Genomic DNA, 24,390 nt, shown 5'->3' with positions numbered 1-24,390 from the left:
GGAGGGGAAGGAAGGAGGATTGGGTAAGAGGAGTCTCAGATGACTATCCAACTTGGGTAAAGTTTCAGCCAGGCCAATGGGGAGTCCTTGAGCCAAAGTTGTGTGTTGTAAGGATCCCACGTCTCCTAGGAATGGGCAACAGTACACACACTCTGCTCAGTCATCAGCTGAGAAGCCTTGGTGCAAAAGCAAATGCAGGGTGATTCAGAGGGGCAGCACCTGGGTCTGCCAGTCAACCATGCTCCCCCGGCAGAGGATCTAAGCGATGCACTTTCATGACCCCCATACAACATATTAGATTTTTGGATATAAGGACCTCTAAAAAGCCTCCCCTCACAATACCAACAGAAATAGGTCTGAAGTTCAAACACACGTCCTGAATGTCCCGTGCTCTTCTCCCCCTCCACGTATTCCCCAGGATGGAAGAGGGAGTCACCACCATTGAGGGTCAAGTATCTGTCGGGATTGTTTTGTGTGCTTTTTGATCCCCATGTAGTCATTGAAGCAGGTATTGCCTCACTTACAGTAGGGTGGCCAAGCCTAGATGCCTAGGGGCAAGAGTAAGCCAGTATCTGGGGTTCAGAGTTTCTGGGGTGGGAAGTGTGTTCTTTCAAGACTTACAGAGTAAGGAATTGCATACACACAGAAATGGGGGTGGTCCATATGCTGGGCAGGGGGAAAAAAGGAAAGAAAGAGAAATGTGCCCTCTACTTTTTCTGATCTGGACCCTTCTGATCTGGGCAGTGCTGCAACTCTCTCCTTATGCCCTCCAAGAGAACTGGTCCATGTCCTTATTGTGGCCTCAGTCTTATCAGTGACGATTGCTTAGATTTATCTTCCTCTGTTTTAACTCCTCAGTTATGTGCATAGGGTCCTTGTCATTACTCATTCTTTCAGATCGGTGAGCACTGGAGATTCTTTGGTAAAGGAGATGGATACTATGCCTGCCCTACCCAAGCTTCTGGTCTGGTGGGGAAGACGACAGTAAAACAGGAAAGATGCAGAAATGGGGAGTAGAGCGTCCCATGGGAGGGCACAGCAGGGGAATAAAGCTGGGGCTGGGGGTAGAGGAATTATTTTAAAGCCCATGCTAGCTATATAGCTATTGCAGCCGATGATAGCTATTGTTTTTAATGCCTGGCATGCTCTCCCCTGTCAGCTTGCCCTTTCCCACCTCCTGTGGTCCAGGCAAAGCTCTCATTCACAATGCTCTGTCCCTCTGCCACCACCACCCAACTGAGCACTGAGCATGTGGATCTAGCCTGGCCCATCAGAACACCCATCCCCATAGCCACAGGGATTGGTTTAGGCCTGGGTCTGGGAACCCAGGAGGGCCAGTCAGAGTCTTCCCTGAGCTTCCCTGAGACAGGGACTTCTCTTCCTCTAAGATCATAAGTCATAAGGACAATATAGACTGGATCTGCTTGCCATTTTCCCAGACCCCAGGGAAAAAGCCCTCTGTGAATAGGCAAGAACGAGGCCAATGCACATAGGGAAGTAAATAAGGATGGAGTTAGCCATGGTGATATCTTTCAAGGGCCTGGAACCATTCCTGCCTGAAGTCCATGTCTAGAGTTTTAGTTAATGTGCATCATTAATGTTTTTTTGCTTGTTTGTTTTTGTTTATTTGTTTGTTTGTCTAAGCTAGCTTACATAGAGTTCTGTCACTTGTTAACAAAATCATCCAGACTGATACATTGAGCCTTTCATCCTGAATTTTTGTTGCTTAGCCCAAAGTAAGGGATCCATAAATACTTGTTAGATGGATAGAGGTTGTAGGTAGAGGTTGATATTTTTCTTCCTCCATCCTGCTTTTCACCTTTTGAAGCCTAGTAATTGAAATGCTCTGTGAAGGGGCGCCTGGGTGGCTCAGTCAGTTAAGCGTCTGCCTTTGGCTCAGGTCATGATCTGGGGGTCCTGGGATCGAGCCCTATACCCCTCCAGGCAGAAGCCCTGTGAGTGAGAACCACACAGTAAGTTGGAATCCGCCATCTGACACTATCAAGCCTTTTGCTTTCCATTTTATGATGCCATCTGTCACGGATACTTTTAATCTTGATACAGTCATATTAATTTTTTTTCCTCAAAGGCTTGCAGTTTTTGCATCCTATTTAAGAGTTCCTTTCTACCCTGATTTTTTTTTTTTAAGATTTATTTATTTATTTGAGAGAGAGAGAGAGTGCACGAGTGAGGATGGGGCAGAGGGAGAGGGAGAGAATCAGAGAATCTCAAGCAGACCCCCTTGCCAAGCGAGGATTCCCTATGCAGGGGCAGATCCCACGACCCCAAGATCACAACCAGAGCCGAAACCAAGAGTCAGACGCTTAACCAACTGAGCCACCCAGGCGCCCCTCATTTTTTCCCATTTAGACAGCTTTGATACATCTGAAATTCATTTATGGTCTTGTGTGACATAGGGATCCAATTCTTTTTTCCATCTGAATAATCTGCTGTCTCAGTGCCACCCCTTCACCATGGATCTGCTGAATCTGGGCTGAGTCAGAGGGAGCCTGTCAGACTCGGTGGAAGCCTGTCGGAGCTGCTGCCCGCCTGGGTGCTAAATATTGGTCTTGCAGCACCTTAGAAGCTTCGTCGATGAAGGAAGACACCTCTTACAGCTTTTTTTTTTTTTTTTTACTTTTTTGGATATTTATTTAAGTCATCTCTACACCCGATGTGGGGCTCAAACTCACAACCCTGAGACCAAGAGTGGCATGCTCCCCCTATGAAGCCAGCCAGGCACCCCTCCCCACACACACACCCTTACGGCTTTTAGAAAAGTTGCAACTTAAAACTGTAGGAACTTTGGGGAGCCTGGGTGGCTCAGTCATTAAGCATCTGCCTTAGGCTCAGGTCAGGATCCCAGGGTCCTGGGATCAAGGTCCGCATCAGGCTCTCTGCTCAGTGGGAAGCCTGCTTCTCCCCCTGCTTGTGTTCCCTCTCTTGCTGTCTCTCTCTCTGTCAAATAAATAAAATCTTAAAAACAAAAACAAAAACAAAAACTGTAGGAACTTTCTAGGCAGTGCGAAGAGTGGCACACAGAGCTCCAAATCCAGGCTTTGAAGTCGGACAGACAGCCTCAGATGCCACATTCCCTCCCAGCCATATTCTTTCCTAGCGCCCTGTGACCCCTCCTATAGGAGCCCCTGCTTCAACCACATCCTCCCCTGCAGCTCTTCTCTGGCTGCCTCCCTCTGTGTCCCCTCCCCAAATCACCAAGGGCACAGGTGGGCCTTGGACAAAGGGAGCCCACTCTTGCGGACTTAAATTTGGGCTCCCCAGAAGCAGAGAGTGAGGCAGGCGGGGATTCTCCTGCAAGGGACTGACAGATGAAGGGCCCAGGGGAGAAACCTGTAAAGAAGCAAGGGAAGCTGGACAGAGCTGGGGAAGGAGCCAAGTAAATAGGAGCTTTCAGGAGAGGTCTAGCCGCAGCCCGATCCCACAGGGAGCTCCGGGGTATTTATTACACTGCGGAGTTTGTCCTGCCCTGAGGCCAGGGAGCTGGGCTTTATACCCCACCCTGTTAGTCAGTCATTGGCCAGGGGCCGAACTGGCTGTGTGTGTCACCTCCCAGGCATCTCCTGGCAGGGCAGCTCCCATTAGCTAAGAGAATCCTCCAAAGAAGGATGGAGCCATGAGCTTTTAGCAGCCAACACCCAGAGAAGCTGGAACGTATGTGCACTGGCCTATGAAGAGGACCGGGCAGGGCACCAAGAGCAGCCAACCACAGAGACCAAATCTCAGTATATGCTGCAATTCAGTGTGAATTACGAAGAAAGAGTCTCAGCAGTGACTGAGGACGTGATGAATAGAAAAAATTAGTGAAAAATATGCACTTGGACAGATCATTACAAAGCTGTATCTGGGATTCATCTATTTTACTATGTGCTGCTCGTTACCTTTTACTGGATTAATTGAATTGTCCTTCAGCTTTCTTTTTACTGATGACAAAAGAAATCCACATTCACTGTAAATTATTCAGATGCTAAAGTAATTTATCTCTTAGAAAGTAAAACTTCCAGGGCGCCTGGGTGGCTCAGTCATTAAGTATCTGCCTTTGGCTCAGGTCATGATCCCAGGGTCCTGGAATTGAGCCCCGCATCAGGCTCTCTGCTCAGCGGAGAGCCTGCTTCTCCCTCTCCTTCTGCCTGCTCCTCTAACCTACTTGTGACCTCTCTCTCTGTCAAATAAATGAAATCTTTAAAAAAAAAAAAAAAGTAAAACTTCCCCGTAACGTCATACAACCTCTCCCCATACCCTCATCCTGATAAAACCCCTGGTTTTTTTTAAGACTTTATTTTATTTTTATTATTTTTTTTAAGAGGGGGGGCGAGAGAGAATCGTAAGCAGGCTCCACAGCCAGCACAGAGCCCCACACAGGGCTTGATCTCATAACCCTGAGATCATGACCTGAGCCGAAATCAAGAGTCAGACGCTCAGCTGACTGAGGCACCAAGGTGCCTTTTTTTGAGGCGCCTGGTAGATTTTACTTTTTTGAGTAATCTCTACACCCAATGTGGGGCTTGAACTTACAATTCTGAGATCAAGAGTCAGTCACATGCTCTACTGACCGAGCCAGCCATGCACCCCCTGATAACCACTGTTAAGAGGTGGAAATATATTACCTCCAGTATTAGCTATAGAAATCATTGTTTTGAAAGGTCTAGAAAGCAGAGGTGATCTCATTAAATATGATCCACTAAAAACCCTCAGCAAACATAGTTGATGGTAAGTTAGAAAGCTCCCTTTCTGAGATGGTGAATGAGACAGAGATGCCTGCTTGGGTCACAAATATTCACCAACATCCTAAAGGCCCTAGGCCATGCAAAATGGCCATCATTAAGAAAAGTTTGGACAGAAAGAAGTAAAACTGCCATTATTCAATAGTGACATGATTGTGCAGAGAAAGCCCAAATGAATCTAAAAATAAAGTATCAGAATAAGTAAGTTACTCTGGCAAGTTTGTTAGACACAATCAAGATAAAAACACACTGCTACACACAGCACTGGTTATAAAATGAAATGTAGGGGCGCCTGGGTGGCTCACTTGGTTAAGCGACTGCCTTCGGCTCAGGTCATGATCCTGGAGTCCTGGGATCGAGTCCCACATCGGGCTCCAGTCCCACATCGGGCTCCCTGCTCAGCAGGGAGTCTTCTTCTCCCTCTGACCCTCTTCCCTCTCGTGCTCTCTATCTCTCATTCTCTCTCTCAAATAAATAAAATCTTTAAAAAAGAAAAAAGAATTTAAAAATGAAATGTAAAAAAGTGCTTGTATGATGGCATCAAAAATGAAAATATCTAGAAATCAATATGAAAAAATTTGTGCATGGGGGCACCTGGCTGGCTCAGTGGTGGAGCATGTGACTCTTGATCTCAAGGTTGTGAGTTCAAGCCCCACATTGGGCATAGAGATCATTTAAATATAAAATCTTAAAAAAAGAATGAATGAAAGAAAGAAAGAAAGAAAGAAAGAAAGAAAAAGCTGTGTGTGATCTCTATACAAAAACCCCCAACAAACCTTTAAAACATTATTGAGAAAAAGTGAAGGATTTTTGAGACACTGCTCAGGAATCTCATATTAAGCCTTTTATGTAGGCCTATTTGGGTGGGTGAGTTTTTGTCCCTTCCCTGGGCTACCGTCTTTCCATAAGCATTGAACAAATCAATAGCAATATTTACATGTCAGGAACAACCAACAATACATGACATGCACGCTTCCCTTTATCTTCAGAACAAGCCTGCCCACTGTTACTGTCTCCATTGTAGAAGAGGAAACTGAGGGTCAGAGAGTTTAAATAACTTGCCCAAAGCCACCCAGACAGCAAATTCTAACCCAGGTCTGTCTGACTCAAGAAACACTGCTCAGAATCACCATTCAATGGCTGGAAACTCAGTCTTCAGATTTACCGTGAGGCAATCCTTTGAAGTCCAAGGCCGTAGGAACATTTATAAAATTAATTTCAAAAATTCCATAAAGTAGCGAGGGTTGATCCTTATGCCAAAAACTCTAGGTTTGAGTTCACCATTTGGGGGGTGCTATTGACAAGACTGCCATCACTTGCATGTGCAATGTGGGCATCTTGGCCACTAGGTGGCCCTGCAGCTCTTTGAGGCACCATTTCCACCCGCCTTAGCTGGTTTGCTCCCAGTGGCCAAACCACAAAAAAGCAGAGAAATGAGAAAAATAAGCACAATGTAGAGCATTTTTTAAAAAAAGAAGATTAATGTACTAAATTTAAAAGGCCATTCTACATTCTGAGAGTGTTTCCTTCCTACTTTTTTGGGTGGTAACAGACGATTGTTCCTATCGTGGGGACCCTTCCCCCCACCACCTTTAAAAAAGAATCTTACTGAACTGTGAATTCTGAAAGTCTGGAATCAGTAAAGTACCAGCTTCCCATGAAAAACGGATCCAAGTCAAATATCTTAATGTGGTTGAAAGATTCCCAGCCCTCCGAGCAGCGTTTCTGGAAATAAACAAGCTAAAGTGCCTGCAAAAGTTAAATACAGTCATGCACATTGTATTTAGAAGTTATTTTTTTTAATTGATAGTGAAATGAGAAGATGTTGATAAAAGAGTCATGAAATCGAGGAAGCTCAGAGTCAGTAGGAATTTCCCCAGGGAAATACATCAATTCTTAAATAGTTGGACGTCAGGAGGGTACAAACGTATGGGAAGTCGGTTCTAGAGAAAGTAAAGCAAAAAGTCTTGCAGCCATTGCAGGTCAAGGCACAATTTGAAGTTCACGAAAAAGCTCAGACCTGCCACAGGGGACTGGAGATGTTTTGAAATGGAAGGGAGAGCAAGGCAGAGGAGGAATCCTGGGTGAATATAGTCTTTTGTTTTGCACTTAAAGTTGGTGAGTGTCCGGGGGCGCCTGGGTGGCTCAGTCATTAAGTATCTGCCTTAGGCTCAGGTCATGATCCTGGAGTCCTGGGATCAAGCCCCACATCAGGCTCCCTGCTCAGTGGGGAGCCTGCTTCTCCCTCTCCCACTCCCCCTGCTTGTGTTCCCTCTCTCGCTGTCTCTTTCTCTCTAATAAATTTAAAAAAAGATGGTGAGTGTCCATGTCTCTGGCTGTGGCCAGAAGCGTCAGGGCCCCAGGGATGGGCATAGAAGACCATCCAGTTATGACACAGCCGTGTTTTGTTTTGTTGTGTTTTTTTCCTTCAGAACTCTTGAAATCCAAAACTCTCTGCTTGGTTTTTGCTTCCAGAAATCTTCACTCACTCCTGCTGCCCTCAACCGCCGTCCGCTGCTGTTTCTTGGCATTGTTCGAAATTCTACCTTGGTGTTTCTTTGCCTAAGAATCTCCTCAAGCCTACTCTGGGCCAGTCACGGTTCTTACTGCTAGACATCTTGAATCTTCACAATTGGAATAATTTCTCCCAAGTCACCAGTGAGGAGCCTGAGACAACAGACACGTGTGGCAATTCTCTCAGCATGACATTTCCTCTCGGTTGTGTATGTGGATCCTGGGTTCTGCCCAGGCCAGGGCTCCAGGGGTTGGGCTGAGGGTGGGGTGGCCTGTAGCTGTGCGGGGTGGAGGAATTAGAGGAATTAGAACCTGAGCCTGGGTGAAGAAAACCAGGGAGAGTCCCAAGCGTCAAGTTCAGGAAAATAAGTGGGCAAGAATCTGATGGGAAACCAAAGCTGGGCACCTGAGAGCAAGCAAGTTGGGCCAACAAGTTTGGGAAGCAGTGCTGTAAAGATTCCCAGAAATAAAAGGGTTGGAGAACAAGAGTGTTCTGGGGGGTTGCCACTGGAATCCATAACCGCAGAAAAGAGGCCCCAGGCATTAGACATAGCTGGGAAGGTAGAGGAGAATGTCCTCTGCTAGGACAGCTCTCTTCCAGTTCTCCCGGTTGTCTCCTCCCTCTAGGTGCTCTGAGCTCTAAAATTAACCCCATGTTTCCTGAATAGCAAATGGGCATGTAAAAGAGTTCAATAGGTTCCAGGGTTCCATTTTTAAAAATATATTTAAGGGGCACCAAGCTGGCTCCCTAGGGCACACGACTCCTGATCTTAGGGTTGTGAATTCGATCCCACGTGGGATGTAGAGCTTAGTTCAAATATATTTAAAAACCTGTGCATATAGCTTGTTTTGTTTTTAGTCAAGGCAGATTTAAATGGCTTACAACAGGGGCACCTTGGTGGCTCAGTTGGTTAGGCGACTGACTCTTGATTTTACTTCAGTTTAGGATCTCAGGGTTGTGAGATTGAGCCCTGAGTTGAGACCCACGTCGGGCACCATGATCAGCCTAGAGTCCGCTTGGGATACTCTCTCCCTCTCCTTCTGCCCCTCCTCCCACTGACGCATGCACGCACTCTCTCTCTTTCTTAATTAAATAAATAAATAAAATCATTAAAAGGCTTACAACAAAATCCAGGTTCTCTATCCTCTCTCTCCCGTCTCCCCAATCTTAACCCTCAGAGACAACTTCTTTGCTATTACTTCCAGTTACGTCATCTCCGTTTTTTTTTAACACTTATTTTTAAATAATCTCTACCCAATGTGAGGCTTGAACTCACAACCTCGAGATCAAGCATCTCATGCTTCACCACCGACTAAGCCACCCAGGCGTCCCTAAAATAGAATCTTTAAAAAGAAAAAAAAGAAAGAAAATTTATGTACAAGTTTTTGTGCAGACATGTTTTCATTTCTCTTGGGTATATACCTAGGAGTAGAACTGCTGGGTCATATGGTAACTCTATGTTTCTTGGTTTGAAAAACTGTCAGGCTGTTTTCCAAAGCAGCTGCACCGTTTTAAACACTGCACCTATTAGCAGTGTTGTGAGGGTTGGTTCCAATTTCTATCCTCATCAACACTTGTGATTATGTCTTTTTTACTCTAGCCTAGTGGGTGTGAAGTGGTTTCTCATTGTGCTTTTGATTTGCATTTCCCTAATGACTAATGATGCTGAGCATCTTTTCATGTGCTTTTTGGCCACTTGTATGTCTTCTTTGGAGAAACGTTTACTCAGATCCTTTACCTATTTTTAACTGGGTTATTTGTCCTTTTATTATTGAATTGTAATCATTTAGATAGTCTAAATACAAGTCCCTTAACAGATACAGATTTGCAAATGCTTTCTCCCATTCTGTGGGTTTGCAAGATACATTTTTTGAGTCCTCGAATTGTTGAAGAAATTCTTTATTCCATCCTGACATTTGATTAGTGGGTTTGGCAGGCTCTCAAAGGTCTGGAGGCTGGGAAGTCCAAGATCAAGGTTCTAGCCAATTCAGTTTCTGATGAGGGCTCTCCTCCTGGCTTGCATGTACCTACTTTCTCATTGTGTGTTTGTATGACCTCTTTGTGCGTGGCGTGGGGGGCACAGAGGGAACAGTGAGGACTCTCTGGTGTCTCTTCTTATGAAGACGCTAATTCTATTGGATCAGGGCCTCACCCTTAGGTCTCATTTCACCTTAATTACTTCCTCCAAATACAGCCACACTGAGGGTTAGGGCTTCAACATATGAATTTGGGGGGTACGTGGGGAACAAGCATTCAATTCATAACCATCGTATACTAAAAATCATTTGTTGTTTATTTGAAATTCAAATGTAACTGGACATCCTGCATCTTACCCGGCAACCCCACTCACCCAGCCATGCTCTCCCTTTTCTGTGCTAGGCCCTGGACACTGTCTCCGTCCGCCCTCACAACAGCACTGCTAGGGGGATGTCATCCCTGCTTTTACCCCAGGCGGAAGTCATGCCTTGAGAGGTTAAGCAACTTGCCCAAAGTCACACAACTACCAAGCGGCCAAGGCAGATAGATAAGGCAAGAGTCTAACCAGGTAGGAAGCAAATCCAGAGCATCTGACTGCCAAACCAAGGCATGACAACACATGGTCATGGCTTGAGACCAGGCTCCTTTAGCCCAAAGTACATGAAGTTATCAGAAATAAAATTATGTAAAACAAACAAACAGTGAAGTACCAGAAGATAGTTCTTCAGAGTGATACATTTAAAAATGGGGAACAAGGGGCACCTGGGTGGCTCAGTTGTTAGGCACCTGCCTTCGGTTCGGGTCATGATCCCAGGGTCCTGGGATTGAGCCCCACATCGGGCTCCCTGCTCAGCGGGAAGCCTGCTTCTCCCTCTTCTACTCCCCCTGCTTCTGTTCCCTCTCTCGCTGTGTCTCTCTGTCAGATAAATAAATAAAATCTTTAAATAAATAAATAAATAAATAAAAATAAAAATAGGGAACGCTTGGGTGGCTTAGTCAGTTAAGCATCTGCCTTCGGTTTAGGTCATGATCCCAGGGTCCTGGGATCGAGTCCCACATCAGGCTTCTTGCTCAGCAGGGAGCCTGCTTCTCCCTCTGCCTGCTGCCCCCCCCTTCTTGTGCTCTCTCTCTCTCTCTCTCTGACAAATAAATAATAAAAATTAATCAATTAATTAAAAAATAAAAAAATAAAAATGGATGAATCAGCTCCAGGGGAACTTGAATCGGATACTGCCAGATCCTTTGCCTTTTTTTTCCTCCTAGGATATTCACCTTTCCTTTCCTTTTTCAACTTAAAATTTTTTTTCCATTTTTATTTTTTAAATGAGGTAGAATTAAATCAATAAAATGCACAGATCTTGGGGCACCGGGGTGGATCAGTCTGTTAAGCATCCGACTCTTGATTTCGGCTCAGGTTATGATCTCAGAGTCATGAGATCCAGCCCAGGGTCAGGCTCCACGCTCAGTGGGGAATCTGCTTGAGATTCTCTCTCTCTTCCCCTCTGCCCCTCCCCCTGCTCTCTCACTCTCTAAATAAATAAATTAATTAAAATCTTTAAAAAAATGCACAGATCTTTACTTACAATTTGACACTATAGGACAATTGTATATACTCTGTAACCAGTGCCCAAAACAAGATGGAGAATATTTTCAACACCCCAGAAATTTCCCTTGGGCTTCTTTCCTCCCCACCCCCATGGCAACCATTTTTCTGATTTCTATCACCATAGATTAGTTTAACCTGTTCTTGAATTTCATATAAACAGATTCATACCGATTATACTCTTTTGTATCTGGCTCCTTTCACTTAACGTATTGTTTTGTTTGTTTCTTATTTAGGTGAAATTCACATAGCCTAAAGTCTACAATTCGGTGGCATTTAGTACATTCACAACGTTGTGAAACAGCCACCTCTATCTGGTTCCAAAACATTTTCATCGCTCCCCCAAGAGAAGACCCCATCGCCTTTCAGTAGTCACTCTGGTTTTTCCCCACCCCCCAGCGCTTGGCAACCACTAGTCGGCTTTCTGTCTAAACTTTACTATCTATGGCTCATCAGTTCTCAACTGTCTGGTAAAATCCCACAAGTAGAGAGGAATTACAAAAAAAAAAGGGCTCCAAAAAAAGGGAGGAAGACAAAAACAACAGTAGGTAAAGTAAAATTAAGCCTGATGATTAAGCCACGAAGGACATTTCTCACACCATGAAGACGAAGCCTACTCATCATCTTGAGCAGAAGGTCCCAGCTCAAGTCAGTCTTGAAGGTTTCGGCGGTCCTATCTATGCAAGCAGTGTTTATTTTCCTACGGACAAAGCACAATTCAGTGGCAATGTTGAAAGAGAAAAGCCCCACAGCTGGCTCCTTCTGCAAATGGCATTGACATAAAGACCAAAGTAAATGTTAGCAACCTGCAAACAGCAGCAGGTGTTTTAAATACAAGAATAGCAGCCGCTGGGGAGAACGGTGACCACCTGCTAAGTAGCATATACTCAGAATTCATTTGAAACAGTCAATAGGGATGATTTCTGACTTATGGGTACACTTTACTATTGGGTTTTTGTGGAGTTTTTTGGGTAGTCTTTTCTTGCATTGCAGGGGATTTTTAGATAATTTCTGATGTTTTATAAGTGGGCCCTTGCTCACCACCATATCCTTAGCACCTAATACCTAGGGTTATGCTTGGCACACAGTAGGTGAACAATAAGACATTTTGGAATAAAGGAATGGATAAATGAGTGAATTATCTTTCCTACCAACTATAAAAGTGGAATCAGAAAATTACTGCATTTTAAACTCAGAGGAGAACTAGAGAGAAGGAAAACAAATAAATGACCTCCCACAAGGGACCATGCAAAGGGGTTTCTATACATTACCTTACTTAATCCTCAGAAATACCATAAAAGGTATGATGCCAGCTTTATAGATGACGATACTGATGTTCACAGAAGCACCCTGCTATGTCCCAGAACAATGAGTCCAAGGCTTTCAGTTAGTCATTGAGGACACTCAGAGCCAAAACAGTCAGGAGTCTTGGTCCATGTGACAGAGCTAGCCCTGTTAAGCGGCCTGCCTAGAATGTTCCTATGTCTGTCCTTAGCTGAAGGCCCGATATAATGATCCTTGGAGCAAAATGCCCACTTGTTGTCTAAGGCACAGAAAGTTTCGAAAGGCAGAGTTTTTGCTCGTTAAGAAAAAGAGTGGGGGTGGGGGGAAGCCCAGCTTCTCGCGCAGATTTTAGGCAAATAAGCCTTTATTGGTTACACAAGATAGATTCCTATCTCCGGAATCTCAGAGGATGGTTCTGGATGGGCAGCTGCAGGCAGGACACTGGGGAGGCCAACAGGCTTGGGGCTGGAGCACCAGGGATTTGCCAGTGGGTCCTGGCCAAGTCGCTATTAAACCTTTCTGTGCCTCAGATAAGCAGCTGATTAGGGAGTGCCTCCCAAGTACTCAGCCAGAAAGGGCAAATTTGATCGATAATAATTACTCGGTGTAACCAAGTGGCTCAGGGGCACAAAAGTGCATACGATCTGGTCCCTGCTTCCTTCTCTGATAGGACAACCAACCATCCTGGTTTGCTATGACTATCAATATATCCCACTAAACATCCTGGGACATTTAGCAGTTCTGGGAAACTTCTCAGTCCTGGACACACCAGGGCAATTGGCCACCTATGAGAGGTCTTGACAGGCAGAGGAAACCACACGCAGGGTTATATCGAACGCCATGGGTAGCATGTGATGCCGTGTCTAATGCAGAGATGCCACAAGACATGGGCAACCGTACAGTGCCAGACATGTCAGCTCCTACAGCAAAAGGAAAATCCAACAGTAATGATCCTTCATTATTTAAAAATATGATAATTTGTGGGATGCTTGGCTGGCTCAGTTGGTAGAGCATGTGACTCTTAATCTCAGGGTCATGAGTTCAAGCCCCACATTGGGCATGGAACTTACTTAAAAAAAAAAGAAAAATGTGAGGGCGCCTGGGTGGCTCAGTCAGTTAAGGGTCTGCCTTTCAGCTGAGGTCATGATCCCAGGGTCCTGGGATAGAACCCCGTGTCAGGCTCCCTGCTCAGCAGGGAGTCTGCTTCTCCCTCTCCCTCTGCCGCTCCCCACTGCTCATGCTCTCTCTCTCTCTCAAATAAATAAAATCTTTTAAAAAAGCTTTAAAAAATGTGATACTTTGGCACCTGGGTGGCTCAGTTGGTTAAGCGACTGCCTTTGGCTCAGGTCATGATCCTGGAGTCCCGGGATCGAGTCCCACATCAGGCTCCCTGCTCAGCAGGGAGTCTGCTTCTCCCTCTGACCCTCTTCCCTCTCGTGCTCTCTGTCTCTCATTCTCTCTCTCTCAAATAAATAAATAAAATCTTAAAAAATAAATAAATAAAATAAAAAATAAATAAAAATGTGATACTTTGTGTATCAGAGATTTTTTGCATTTTTAGATTTTTAAAAATATTGCATCAAAATATTTTTCATCTTGATTACTGACTTTTGGGGCACCTCCTTAAATTTTATACCCTAGGCAAATGCTTCTCTTGCCTCACTCTATGCCAACCCTGCCAGGTAGCCCTAAATGTTAGCCCCATGCCTCCAATATCATCTTTGAGACCTGGGACAAATGGTTTGACTTCTCCATCTGAAGATCTTCACCTACACACAGAGGAGAGTGAACTACACAGCCCTTAGGGGCCCTTCCAGCTCCAAGTTCTGTGCCTTCATGATGAGGTGCTGGGGAACTGAGAGGAGCAAGGGACATTATCTAATGCTGGGGACAGTCAAGGAAGGGAAAGAGAAGTAACATTTCTGTTTGCCTACTATCAGAGAAACAGAACCAGTAGGACATTTTTACATATATCGTAGATATGTGATTATGATATATATATCTCATATAGCATATGTGTATATATATGACATAATCACATATCATATATACCCTCTACATATATGATATATGATCTACATATATGTGATTTATCTCAGGGAATTAGTTTATATGATTGTGGGGCTGGCATGTTTGAAATTTTTGGCACAGACTGGCAGGCTGGAAACTTGGGGCAGGAGTCAACGCCATAATCCATAGGTGAAATTTCTTCTACTTCAGAGATACCTTAGTTTTGCTCTTAAGGCCCTTCACTGATTGGATGAGGCTCACTCAGACGATCTCCTTTCGTAGATGTTAACTGTCTACAAAATACCTCCATAGCAACACCTGGATTACTGTTTAATAGAATTCCTGGGTATTATAGTTTAGCTAAGTTGACTCAAAATTAATCATCACAAGAGGAGGAAATCGCTCAGAAAAGTGATGTCAATTGTCCAAGATCATCCAGCAGATCGGTGTCAAAGTTGGGACTCAAAATATGCTATACATGGACCCCAAAGTCCACATTCTCCCAGGAGTCTTGCTGTGTCTGGGCCTCCGGAGAATTTCCTGAAGCATCAGAGCAGATTCCTGATCCCTGTATGACACTGGTACTTCTCTGCCATAGTCATTTTTGTGTGTCTCCTCCCGGACTGGGGGTTCTTTGGGAAAAGGTCCATGTGCAAATATCTTTTTATGATCCACAGAACAAGTGAAAAGCCTCACCTCTGCCAAGCATTCAGTGAATATTGGCAGAATTAGAGAATCACTAATAATTCCCAATATGCTGTTTCCTATGTAGGAGCATGGAACTAAGCTTTAACTATAAGATGTTAGCTATAACTTTCAAGAGTTTTTTAAAATTTACTTGAGAGAGGGACGCCTGGGTGGCTCAGTTGGTTAAGCGTCTGCCTTCGGCTCAGGTCATGATCCCAGGGTCCTGGGATCGAGTCCCGCATTGGGCTCCTTGCTCAGCGGGGAGTCTGCTTCTCCCTCTGCCTGCTGTTCCCCCTGCTTGTGTTCTTTCTCTCTCTGACAGATAAATAAAATCTTTTAAAAAAAATTTATTTGAGAGAGAGAGAAAGAGCATGAGCAGGGGGGAGGAGCAAAGGGAGGGAGAGAAGCAGACTCCCCACTGAGCAAGGAGCCCAACAAGGGGCTCAATTCCAGGACCCCTATTTAACTATAATTTCTAACTTCTTCTTCTCCTCCCCTTCTCTTCCTCCTCCTCCTTCTAATTTGTTAAATTTGCTTTAATTGAATTTCAATTTCCCCACCAAAACAAAATCAAAAGAAAGGACCCTTGTGGCCATGACACTATATTCTAGAATTCTGCTGAGCATTCTAACTTAATGTCTTGACAACCCTATGGCGTGGGTTCTACTGTGATTCTTAGATGCATGATAGGAAAACAGAGTCTCTGGAAAGTTAAGGACTTGTCTAGAGTCACAGAGTTTGTAACTGGATTCTACCCTCCCCCTGCCCAACTGCTGGGCCGCACTGCCCCGGTCAGACTGATCCCTACAGCCAGACCTGGACCTCGACCTCATCAAGCTGAGTTCTTCTACCTCAAGAGGAGGAACAGAGAAGCACATGTGTTAATAATGGCAGCACCATGGGGCGCCTGGGTGGCTCAGTCGGTTAAGCATCTGCCTTCAGCTCAGGTCATGATTCCAGGGTCCTGGGATCTAGTCCTGCATCAGGCTCCCAGCTCAGTGGGGAGACTGCTTCTCCCTCTCCCTCTGCCTGTCACTCCCCCTGCTTGCGCTCTCTGACAAATAAATAAAATCTTAAAAAAAAAAAATAGTAATAATGGCAGCCCCAGGACCAGGGCTCTGGGCTCCCGGCTTCTGGCCCCTGGGTACATTCTCCTTGTTGTCTCTCCAAGCAAGGCCTCACCGGGGCCCTGGCATGCCCTGCCTGGGCCTCCCGGGGCTATTTACCCCGATAGGCGTGGGCTCTGCCTGGCTCCTAGGCTGTTGTTTGCACAGTAAATGTTAACCTTGGCCCCACCAGTCTACTCCCCAACCAAGGAATGGCAACAGAGACAGAAAGGAACGTTCTTTTGCTGGTTTCAGACATCTTGACTTCAGTTTTCAGTTTCTATCTACTAAAATGTACATCACCGAAAGTGGGGGTCACCTCGGAAGCCTCACGGCCTCCAAGCAGTGAGCCAGGCCTGTGCAACCTCCAGGAATCGGGCAGTATCGCAGGGATCTGGGTTCAAATCTCAGTTCTCCCACCGACGAATGGCGTGACCTTGGGCCTTACCTCTCAACGTTCCTCCTCTGAGAAACGGAGCCAGTTCCTGCCCCGCAGGATTGAAAGACAGAAGGGATGCCAGTGCCTGGCACAGAACCCCATGCTCATCAGCAGTCGGTCCTACTATTGGCTTATTCCGCACATCCTCGAGCTGGTTTCCTTGAAATAAAAGGAGCTTTAGCGTAAGGAGGACACAAACAAGGCTTGATGTCCGTAGCGACTCTGGTTTCCTATCACCTGGCTTCTTCCTGGAAAAGGTTCTAAGAACTTTTAGAAGTAGAAAGTGAACAAACAAAGGAGATTTTAATCAGTAAAAGCAGGTTCTTTCTCAGGGAGGCGGCTACCTACAGCTCCAAGCAAATCCACTCAATCAGTAACGTTACCTCCCCTGATCGATTTCCAACAAGAGGTTCCTGTTCTGGAACCCGGATACACAAACAAGGGCACTTTCGGGAAGAGAGGGGGAAGGCGGGGGTGAGGGTGTCCTCCGGATTGCGGATTTCATCAGCTGCCCACTCTCCCAGGAGAGCCCGCGGGACCTGTCCAGCCAGTGGCCGAGGCCAGAGGCAAGCTGAACGTTTCAAAGTCCACGGGGCCTTGCTCTCTTGACCTTTTCATTTAAGCAGGACACATTTAAGAAATGCCAAGGAGGAAGCAGTGATGATTTATGGTTGCCAAGCCAAGTGGGGCACAGAGAAAAAAGCGGGATGAAATAGAAAAGGTCAGCTACCTCGCTGTGCAAAGCCAGGAGGCAGGCTATAGTCTCAGGAGACCTGAGCTCCCATGCCAACTCCTGACCCCAAGAGTTAGCCTCTCTCTAGGACTCAAAGGGAGAGTGATGAAAGTCACCCCCAAGTCCCTTCTGGCTGCTTTAGAGGAAGAGGCAGAGCAGGGACTGGGAGAGGGAGTGACTATAGAATTTAAAGCCCAGCAAGGGTTTGGATGGGGTGGTGAGAAATGCTCCCCCATGTTCTCTCTCTCATATTCCTGCCTCCAGTTTTTTGGAGTTTTTTGTTTTGTTTTTAGGTTTTCAAATATATATATTTTAACACCCTGGGGGTAGGATGTCATTCACACCCACTGCCGTAGTAGAATCAGAAATTCAGGGAAGGGAAAAAAAGAAAGAAAGAAATCATGTATAAAGTATTTCCTTCCAATAAAGATGGGCCTCAATCAAAAAAAGAAGAAGAAGAAAAAAAGAAAGACATTCAGGGAAGGAGAGGAAATTCTGACTAGCAGTTTCCATTTTGATCTTTTTGGCAAGGGTCGTAGCTGAAGTCAGAGCTCAGAGACCTGGAATTGTGGACCATGAGGGAGAGCTAGTTGCGAGGCTGGAATGTTACTATGACCCTATGACCTGCCTCCAGTTTGAAAGAAGAGTTGTTGGTTAAATGAGAAATATTAAGGACATCTTCAAGAGTGCTGAGGATAAGGGGAGGGGAGAAGCAAGGGATATCCCAGGAGAGTTAAAATAAGTACACGGAAATTCAGAAGGATTTTCTCATACACTTAGTTTTGAGCATATTAGCAGATGTTAAAGGTTGACTGTCTATTTTGTGTTAGTTTCAGATCTTTTTTTTTTAAGAAACATTCTTTTTTTATATATATATATATATTTTAAGATTTTATTTGTTTATTCATGAGAGACAGAGGGGGAGAGAGAGAGAGAGAAGCAGAGGGAGAAACAGGCTCCCAAGGAGGAGGGAGCCCGATGCGGGACTCGATCCCAGGACCCCAGGATCGTGACCTGAGCCGAAGGCAGATGCTTAACCATCTGAGCTACCCAGGAGCCCCAGTTTCAGATCTTTTTTAGCACCAGATGAACTGCTACTGCTTTTCTCTCTCAGGGGTCAGGTGGCATCTACCTTCTCTAACAGGGAGAAGGGCCCAGGGTAAAAAAAAAGCTAAATCTTGGGCAAACTCCTACTCATCCTTCAAAGCCCATGCAAACATCTCCTTTACGAAGCCTTTCCGTATGGCCCTTGCTCCTCAGTCCCACCACAGGGCTGATTGCAGTTATACTGCATTGGAATTACCTACTTATCTCTTTGCTCTCCCAGGTTCCGCTCCCTTGAGAGCAAGATAAAGGTAACCCAGAGTCCCCGGGTTTTCAGGCAGTGGATCTGATCATGATGTTGGAAAAACAGTTTATTGCGTGTGGACACCCAGCTCCCAGAAACCAAGTAAAAATCATTGACTGCAAATGGTTGAACACAGGTGTAGGGTGGAGATTTTCAGGAGAACCCCAAGTCGTTACAAAGGCACATTGTTCTCTTTCTTCTTGCTGGAAACTGGGGGAGGGGGAATACTTGGTTGATCAAGATGAGGGAGTCCCTTTAGAAAACTCTGCTGTCAATTTTTTCCCCAAAAATTTCAAGTAAAACAGAATCAGACAATCCACTTCCTGCAAGCCCGAGCAATTCTGATTTTTCAAGACTGTGATAAAACACTTCAATTGAGAAATCCAGAGCTGTACCCAGGACAGCTATCTTCTTTACTCCCTTATCTGTTCCAGAAGGTAAGAAAAAGTCAGACTCACAGACCCTTTGAGCTGTAAGGTCATCTGGTCCCCTGGAAGGTGAATCTAAAAGACCCCCTCGGGGCTCCTGGGTGGCTCAGTCAGTTGGGCATCTGCCTTCCGCTTGCTCAGGTCATGGTCTCAGGGTCCTGGGGTTGAGCCCTACCTCGGGCTCCCTGCTTGGAGGTGAGCATGCTTCTCCCTCTGCCATTCCCTGGCTTGTGCTCTCTCGCTCTCTCTTTCAAATAAATAAAATCTTAAAAAAAATAATAATAAGGCGTGCCTGGGTGGCTTAGTCGTTAAGCGTCTGCCTTCGGCTCAGGTCATGGTCCCAGAGTCCTGGGATCGAGCCCCGTATCGGGCTCCCTGCTCCGCGGGGAGGCCTGCTTCTCCCTCTCCCACTCCCCCTGCTTGTGTTCCCTCTCTCACTGTGTCTCTCTCTGTCAAATAAATAAATAAAATCTTTAAAAAATAATAATAATAAAAGGCCCCCTACCCCCCAGTATATATCTGTGGGGATTGGAGTTCATCCCTTCAGCCGCTGCACCTGTCTCTGTACAGAGCTGCCCCCTGGGTGGGCTCAGAGACTGATTCAGTGTGTGCGCTGGTCACCTCCACAGGCTTCCCTGTGTGCTGAGGAGGGAGAGCTCACGAACAGCGGTTTGTTCCTGTTGCTACCACCTTCCTTTAGATATCAAGGCAGAGCTTCCTCAAGTGAAGTCAGAGGGGCTCAGGTCGGTGGGCTGCATTTGCTAAATTAAACAAGCTCCTTCCGGTGTTCTAGGCACTCCGCTAGGTTGCTTTCATGCACGTTCCTGACTCTTCTAGTAAAAACAAACAACAACAACAACAAAAGGAAGCTTTTGAAGAGCTTCCTGGCTTATTCTGGGTCATCCAGCAGAGCCAAGCGCTAACCGCCAGTGTACCCAGCTCTCTGCTGCAGTGCTGGGTCCCCCACCACTCAGTTCCCCAAGAGGCTGCAGATTGCCACAGGTATAGACAATAAGAAGTATTTTTGGAAAAACATTGTAGGTCTTAAGGACTATAATAAACTCTATAATTCTGGAACTGTATGCTGGAAAATACAAGTCATTTGCAAACAAAATGTGTCTTGTACAAAACAATCGGATCCCGTTTTAACTAATGATTGTGTTTTGTACAAAACAATGGGGTCCCAGTTTAAACTTCCTCTTCGGGGCACCTGGGTGGCTCAGTCGGTTAAGCCTTTGCCTCAGGTCATGATCTCTGGGTCCTAGGATCAAGCCCCCTGTCAGCCTCCCTGCTCAGTGGGGAGTCTGCTTCTCCCTCTCCCCTGCTCTTCCCCATGCTCTCTCTCTCAAATGAATGAAAAAAAAATTTTTTTTTAAAGATTTTGTTTATTTAACACAGCAAGAACAAGCAGGGGGAGCAGCAGGCTGATGGGGAGGGAGAAGCAGGGCTCAATCCCAGGATCATGACCCGATCCAAAGGCCCATGCTCAACTGACTGAGCCACCCAGGCACGCCAATAAAAATCTTAAAAAACAAAAACAAAAAACCTTCCTCTTCCCCAGACCACACAGCCTCTCTCACCTGTTCTGTGCAGAACAGCCCCCACAGCCACCAACCCCCAGTTATGGCGTAAGCCAAACTCAACCGCAACCTCACCATGGGTCACGGGTCTGTGTGCTCAGCAAATGTTTGCAGCCCTCTGATGGGAATGTTATCCCAGGTCACACTAACAGAGCAGATCATTGGCAGCCTGTCCAGGTCTGGCCCACCCAGGGGTCAAGTGGGCATTTTGTTCTCAGGGTGAGGGAGGGAGTAACTGGGGAAAACTCACCTGGTGTTCCTTGCTGGGATGTTTTTTCTGCTTTGTGTACTCTGTCCCTGCTCATGGCCAGTGACCAAATTTTACACTTCAACATATATTTTAAAGACTTGGACTCTCATTTGTTCTGCTTAGCCTTCTGGGACCTGTCAAATTTCTTGGCTACCAAACGCCAAGAGATGGAAGGAAGGATGAGATTAATAGTAGACTAGAGGGGATATGGGAATGCCAGGTGGGGCTGGGGTGGATGGCCCTTGGTAACCATAACACTTCACACACATATTACATGGTTTCTCTGCATCATGCACTGTGCTCAATACATTATCTTTTTCTTTTTCTTTTTTTTATGATTTTATTTATTTATTTGAGAGAGAGAGAGAGAGCACAAGAGGGGGGAGCGGGAGAGGGAGAAGCAGACTCCCTGCTGAGCAGGGAGCCCGATGCAGGACTCCACCCCGGGACTCCAGGATCATGACCTGAGCCGAAGGCGGTCGCTTAACCAACTGAGCCACCCAGGCGCCCAATACATTATCTTTTTCAATACTTGATTCTCATTTTACTGACAAGGAAACTGAGGCCCAGAGGGGTTAAGTAACTTGTCCAAGGTTATCTAATGAGTAGTGTTAGAGCTGAAAACCTACCCTATGTCCATCCATTTCATATGCCAAGGTCCCCATTCCCCCCTCTCTGCCCCCCAGGCTGTAATGACCATTCTTACAGGGTCTAGAAACGGAAGGTGGATGGCCTCTGTCCTGATGTTCTCTGAAGCAAACACAATTCTATTTCTTCTTCCTCTCTTAAAGCTTTTCTCTTCTCATATCCCCTTTATTCACCAAACCAGAGTTTCATCTGTATTTTACCCAACTGGCTCCTGGAACCACATAAATCTTGGCTGTTTTCATGAAAAAAAAAAAAAAAAGTTTATAAGAGAACAGAAATGGTACAGTTTGCTGTCTTTTCCCACATGAATATTAAATATATAAAGTCAGCTATAAATAAAAAAGAGGAATTGAAGGCTGAATCCAAAGACAACTTAAAGAACCTAAGGTTTGAAATAAGGTACTTAAAGATCCTGTGGGGGTGGGGTAGGGAAGAGGGGCTTGAACTCACGACCCTGAGATCAAGACCTGAGCTGAGATCAAGTGTCAGACACTTAACCAACTGAGCCACCCAGGCAGGTACCCCTTTTTTCTTTTCTTTCTTTCTTTCTTCTTTTTTTTTTTTAATGTTGAGAACCCCTAGGGCATTCTCAGGAAATCCAGTCTCCTGTGAGCCAGATCATGCAAAAGCTCACAGCATTTACCTAACAGACACCAAAGGGAGAGGGATTCTGTCGCTATTACTTTGGAGTCAAAGCCTCAGGATAAGTATGTGTCTGGGAAGGTTGAACTTGAGTCAGTTCAGCTCCTCAGATAAACGTCATTTGCTGAAATTAGTCATGAAACATTTTGCAAAAATAGATTTATCAGACAGAAGCTAAGGAATAAAAAACAAGGCAGGATCCTGAAACAAGAAATGGACATTAAGGGAAAAACCATTGAAATCCAAATAAAGTCTAGAGTTTAGTTAATGGCAAGGTGTCAGTGTTGGTTTCTTAGCTTTGAGAAATGTGTTATTGGTAATGGAGCCTGCAAACATTAGGGGAACTGGCACCTGGGGGTGTTTGGCAATTCTCTATACTGGCTTTCCATCTTTCCTATAAATTTAAAATTATGCCAAAACAAAAAGGTTATTTTTTTTAAAAAAAGATTTGTATTTATTTATTTGAGAGAAAGAGCACGAGGGGTATGGGGAAGGGGGGCAGAAGGAGAGGGAGAAGCAGGCTGATGTGGGGCTCGATCTCAGGACCCTGGGATCATGACCTGAACTGAAGGCAGATGCTTAACCGACTGAGCCACCCAGGCGCCCCCAAAAAGTTTATTTAAAATTTTTTTGAAACTAGTGAATTGATATTTATTCTCCTAGTACTAATGAAGGGGGCCTGCAGCACTTAAACTCCTTTCAAGTCAGATAAAACTTGCTTCTCTTGCCGCCTTTGAAACTTGGTGTCAATAAAGGTACCGACAACGGAGCGTTTGGGCTTTCTTTAAAAACACAGAACCAAATGCAGAGCCATTTGCTGCTCTGGGTCAATGCCAAGTGAAAAAAAGAGGCATGTGATATCTTTGCACTTTTCAAATGAATCTTTTCCTTTTGTTGTTGTGTCCTTTAGCTCCTATTGAATTTACTGGGCAAATGAACTGTAGCGTTTTGCAGAAGCCAAAGGAGTATTGAATTTCTTAGAACCTTAATACACACAAACGAAAGTCAGGAAGTGTTGCAGCTCTTCTCCAGAAAGGGGTGGGCAGCTACAGGATTGAAGGAAACATTCGTCAGCATGACCAGGAGGATTTCCTGTCCACATGCTCAGTGTCTCAACATTACTTAAACGGTTCGTAAATGTCCTGCTTTAAAAAACATATTCATAGGGGCGCCTGGGTGGCTCAGATGGTTAAGCGTCTGCCTTCGGCTCAGGTCATGATCCCAGGGTCCTGGGATTGAGCCCCACATCAGGTTCCTGGCTCAGCGGGGAGCCTGCTTCTCCCCCTCCATCTCCCTCTCTGTCTGCCTCTCTCCCTGCTAATGCTCTCTCTTTCTGTCTGTATCTCTGTGTCTCAAATGAATAAATAAATCTTTAAAAAAACCCACATATTCATAAAATTAAAAGTGCTAGGATCACCAGTCCTGGCAAACCAAAGGGCTTCATTTCTAGAGGGTAGGGAAGCCAGCCCTATGTGTCCAGGATTGGTTTCTTAGTGGTAACACATGCACCTTGATCGTGTAAAATGACAATGGGAGAGGAAACTGGAATTGGGAGAGGGGTGTACATAGCTCTCTCTGTAAGACTGAGATACAACTTTGATTTCATTAGGGAAACAAAAATATTATATAGAATTTTGCTCTTCACTCTTTCCCATATCATTGTCTTTTTTTTTTCCTTGTGAGAATATAAAAAGTTGTCTTAGAACATTTGCTTTCCTTTCCCAGTGTAGTTGGTGTTAGAACAAGAGTAATTAGTACTTTTCTGCTAGAATCTGCTTCTTGACTACAGCATGGGAATCTATAAAATATGATGCCAAGCAAAGCAAGGGGACACATGAGTCTTTAACAATGAGCATCAAAATCATGGCATCAGAAAGCCAGATTTCCTGAATTCTATTCTCATTCTTCTCCTGAACCATTTTTAAGTCCATTTAGTCAATAAACAGGGATTATAAAGATGAGCCAGATGCCGTCCTTACCTTCAAGGAGCTTATGGTCTAAGAGGTTTGTTGTTTTTTTTTTTTAAGATTTTATTTATTTATTTGAGAGAGAGAATGAGAGATAGAAAGCACGAGAGGGAAGAGGGTCAGAGGGAGAAGCAGACTCCCTGCTGAGCAGGGAGCCCGATGCGGGACTCGATCCCAGGACTGCAGGATCATGACCTGAGCCGAAGGCAGTCGCTTAACCAACTGAGCCACCCAGGCGCCCAAGGAGCTTATGGTCTAATATGGAGATCCAGGCAGGTAAATTTCAACTGCCAAGTGTCACGAGTGTTTTGCTGGGAGGACGGCCCGCATGGGAACAAAGCAGGTGCAGAGTGGGGCTGTTTGGCACAAGTTTAGAGCAGTGGTGCTCAATGGCTGGGGAATAGATCCTGGCTCTCAGCAGGTGTCGGTAA

General features: G+C 45.3%; 1 protein-coding gene across 1 annotated transcript in view; it reads right to left on the bottom strand.

Annotated features, from left to right (window-relative positions):
• The window catches only part of ZNRF3 (zinc and ring finger 3), a 191,246-nt gene extending 174,825 nt beyond the window's left edge, over window positions 1-16,421 (bottom strand). The window contains exon 1 of the mRNA XM_027577010.2: window positions 16,373-16,421. The gene's annotated coding sequence lies outside the window, so the exon portion shown is untranslated. The remainder of the gene's footprint in view (window positions 1-16,372) is intronic.
• Window positions 16,422-24,390: the final 7,969 nt, after the last annotated feature.

This window comes from Zalophus californianus, chromosome 14 (assembly GCF_009762305.2).
Source record: "Zalophus californianus isolate mZalCal1 chromosome 14, mZalCal1.pri.v2, whole genome shotgun sequence".
NCBI lineage: Eukaryota > Metazoa > Chordata > Mammalia > Carnivora > Otariidae > Zalophus > Zalophus californianus.
Note: the sequence above shows the minus strand (reverse complement) of the source record. Positions and strands in the feature narration are given on the sequence as shown.